Source organism: Danio aesculapii, chromosome 5 (genome assembly GCF_903798145.1).
Source record: "Danio aesculapii chromosome 5, fDanAes4.1, whole genome shotgun sequence".
Lineage (NCBI taxonomy): Eukaryota > Metazoa > Chordata > Actinopteri > Cypriniformes > Danionidae > Danio > Danio aesculapii.
Genome location: NC_079439.1, coordinates 50,924,282 through 50,928,546, shown reverse-complemented (window position 1 = coordinate 50,928,546; position 4,265 = coordinate 50,924,282). Strand labels below are relative to the sequence as shown.

The window sequence follows — 4,265 nt, the reverse complement described above, 5'->3', positions numbered from 1 at the left end:
ATCTTGGTCAAGAGCACATTGCGTTAGTCATTGAACTGGCTTGAGGGCCTTATATATCACGATAACAGAAGATCATTTGACTGACTATTTTGACCAATACTGCAAATGTTCTGGTACCTTTCAGATAACTTAGTAAATGATTCAATTACCCACAATTGGTCTTTGCAGGATTTTCAGCAGGAAAATGCAACTAATTGCCCCACAAGACTTTTTTGAATGACTTCTTTGAATGAGTCATGTTCTCCTCTTGGGCACAACGAGGAAAACAAGGATTTTCCTGTCTACTTAGGCTAATTAGTTATCTTGATAACACAATAAACCAACCCCTTTGATGTATTGACTCAACAGTGCCACCACTTTGTCAACTTTGTATTTTGAAAACTCGCTTCACTTTCTATCCTTTCTGTTAACTGTCTTCTTCCGAGATGACTACCACTGCCCTTTTGAGATTGTACCTGTGAGTCATGAAAGATGAGAACATTAGAAACATTTAACAGATGTTTGTGAAACTTAACATTTCATGTTAAAATGATCTGACTTTCTCTACCCTTTCTCGCCATAGGATGCTACCCAATCAAGGACGGAACGAGTCAGCCATTTCAAATTTGATTTTAGATTCGCATTGAATTGCGAATTGTCTACTTGGTGTATGATGTCAATCCTAATGAGTAAGAAACCAATACTGTCATTGTACTTTCCTTCACCTCAGAGGAAATTTAATAACAATCCCAGTTTTGGTGTTTAGAGCTCCCCATTTTCAACTTCCAGCCGAGAAGAACCTAGAAACCTGGCTAAGTGTTGCAACAGACAGCCTCCTCCCTAAGGCCACCTAAAAGCTACAGCATCTGACACAGGACCAGCTGGATAAGAACCTAAACAGCCTTATGACACAAGACCCAAGCAAAAGCTACAATCACAAAGACCTAGCCAAGATCACAGGTACTTTGAGTCACGTTCTCATCGCCACCCTCAAGCTGAGTGACAGACATTCCTCCCAGCTCCAGCACAAGTTGACATGTGTGCAAACCCGCATCAACCAGCTAGAACTGTAGGCTCAGGAACAACCGGAACAGCCAGATGAGACTGATCAAGCTGCCAAAGAGGGGATCAATACATTTCAAGAGACTCTAGCCACCACCACCCAAGAAATGGAACAAGCCAAAGCCAACCATGCTGACGTCGCTAACAAGCTTGAGTATGTCGAACAGCTACTGGAAGAGGTAAATGCTGACTTCAAAGACAAGAACAGCAGAAATAAAGCCCATGAAGGTCACCTGTTTGAAGCAAGACATGAGGTCAGACGACTAACGCAGCAGCTGGACTATATCAAAGAATAGTCTAACAGCATTAAAGATGAACTCAAGCATGCATATGAACTGACACACAATGAGAAAGCTGAGGGTTCACTGCCAAAACCCTCACCAGCTCCTTCTGTTCCAGCCAGCCAAGTATCACCATGTGCCCTGGACCTCCGAGACCTTGACAAGCTAGTCAAGAACCTGGGCAAGTTCACGCCGAATTTGCCAGGCAGCCAGGATGTTCACACCTATCTGCAAGACATTGACTTTCACTTGGAAATGGGATCCAATGTCACTGACAAAGATGTATTTGCTCCGAAGGTTCGCAAAGATGCTTTGAGCAGCCTCCAGCCCTGAAGTGCGCAGTTTCCTGGACCGTCAGCCTGTTCACACAAAGACTGACTACCTCCTGCTTCTAGAAGCCTTTATCAGAGAGTTTGATGACACAGAGTCTATACAAGGACTTGTAGCTGCACTGGAGACAAAACAAGGCTGCCATGAGTCTTCTCAAGCCTACTACAGCAGACTCAGATGAGCCTACCCCGGCACTGGCAATGAACCTGAGATAGAAGAGGACCTGAACTTCAAAATTCTCTTCCTGAGAAACCTCCATCCTGGGGTAAGCCACCATCCTGGGATTCTCGCATGCTCCCACACGATGAACACTCAGCAATTATGAGATTTGGCACATAAAGCCTACGTCAAACAAAGGATGACTTCAGAAAAGAGTGCCAAAATCCCTGCTGTTCATAACACTCAAAGTCAAGATCTGGCCCTTGAGGGTGCCCAAGGCCCAGACAATGCTAAACTACCTCCCAGTGAGTGGAATGTGTTGTCTTACAACAACCAACGAGACTGTCATGCTGATTCCAGACCTAAACGGTGGAACAGCCATTGGGATGGACTGTCTGGACGACAACACTCACCTGAACGTCAGGAGAGAATGTGGAACAGCTCCACCTCATTTGAAAACCAAAGCGGGACAAGCTTGTGGGAATCTAGTGGTACCTCCAAGGTAAAGCAACACCACCTTGACGCAACCAGCCCAAGAGGTCAACAAAAGAACTCACAAAAATTCCACGCTGATCGAGCTGCAATCGAACCCCCAGAAGGGAAAGCATCACCATGTACTGACCCTCAAGAACTGATGAAATGATTCTGAAAGAGTTCTTCCAACGAAGGGAAGAGGATCGGAAGTGGGAAAGGAAAGGAAAACCTGATTCTGCCAGACACTTGTGGATGAAACCCTTCCAATTCCTACCAGTGCTGTCTTGGTCATTTGCCACTCTGATGAATTCAGAATCAATCCAAATCCTACCTGTGTCATGCCAACTCCAGTCCCTCAACTCCAAGTGACCAGAAAGGGGGAGGAGCCAACTTGCTCACACAGACCCACTATCCTAAACTCTTAATATAACGCTAACCTGTTTTTGTCATTTGTGCCATTTTTGGAAGACACCTAGCCCTAGCTATGTTTCCTAAACCCAATACACTCTTCCCTCCACTGCACTGCTAGGACCATTCTCTAGTAGAGAGGAGCTATTACACATATGTGACACTTGTTTGTTGTGCTAACCTCACTCAATGTCCTTATGTCTCGGTGTTGTTTTCTTTCTCTCTCTCTATGTCTTTCAATTCCTTTCTCTTGCCTCATCAGGGAACCCCCACAGATGATGTTTAACTCCAGAGCTCAGAATTAGGATTGACTCCTTTCACCAAGCCTCACAGATCAATGCCTTAAAGGTGTAATCGCTGTATTGATAATTTAATGTTGTAGCACCTATCTGACGACATGTTTTAGGCGAAAACTCGTTTATCTTCAATCCAGAACCGAAAAGAGGATTGAGGGTAAAGAATGAAATTTATTGGTTTTACTTTCATCAAAACAGCATTGTTGGGTATATGTTGACTTTGACACTTAACTTCTTCCTTTACGAGCGAGTAAAGGTCATCTAAAAAAGTGCACGCCCCACATCTCGCGCATGCTCAGATGCGATAACGCAGACCAAAAATTTAATTCTTTACTGATTGAGATAATGCCTATACAACTTTGTTCAATACCTTGGTTAGTCCTAAAAGCCTAAATTCTGATCTTACTAAACTATGCTCTTCTACACCTTGAGTGTTGCTTACCCGAGCATTCCAAAGTGCCTGCACCAAGATTCAGTTGGTGATGATGTTGTTTGTGTCTTGTGTTTGCCTGTTCTCTCTGCTTCTGCCTGTTTGTTCCATTGCCTGCCAATGTTCACACCAGGAACATCGCCAGTCAAAGGGGGAGATGAAGGAACTCATGGGCATATCGCAGTGATCAACACGAGTTTGAATTTGACATCTTGGTCAAGCGCACATTGCCTTTGTCATTGAACTGGCTTGAGGGCATTATATATAACGAAAACAGAAGATCAATTGATTGACTATTCTGACCAATACTTCGGCCGCAAATGCTCTGGTACCCTTCAGCTAACTTAGTAAATGATTCAATTACCCACAATGGGGCTTTACAGGCTTTTCAGCGGGAAAACTCAACTTATTGCCCCAGACTCTTTTGAATGACTTCTTTACATGGATCATGTTCTCGCCTTGATGTACAATTTTGTTGAGACAAAGAAAAATTAATGCATACGAATGAAAGACAATCTCTTAAAATGTTAGAACTAAGGCAGATGTATCTTTGAATAATATGCCATAGTTTTCCTCATATGCTGTGTTTATTCCAACCAACCAGGTTCATCAATGTGTTGTTTTAACCCTTATAGCAGATTAAAATGATCTGTATGTGTCTGAAATGTATGATGTCTGGTATTGAATGAAAGCTAGTGACATTTGCAATACATTGGTGTAAATGAAAAACTAGTAGTACAAACTGTATTCGTCTTGTAATATTTGATGTAAGATAATTTCAATCTTGCAAGAGTTTTTACCACGTGAAATCTACATGCAGTCTGTTAATGATTGACCGTTACTATG

General features: G+C 42.9%; 1 pseudogene; it reads left to right on the top strand.

Moving 5' to 3' along the window:
* The first annotated feature begins 664 nt into the window (after positions 1 to 664).
* On the top strand, positions 665 to 2,720 carry LOC130228707 (uncharacterized; annotated as a pseudogene).
* The last annotated feature ends 1,545 nt before the right edge of the window (positions 2,721 to 4,265 follow it).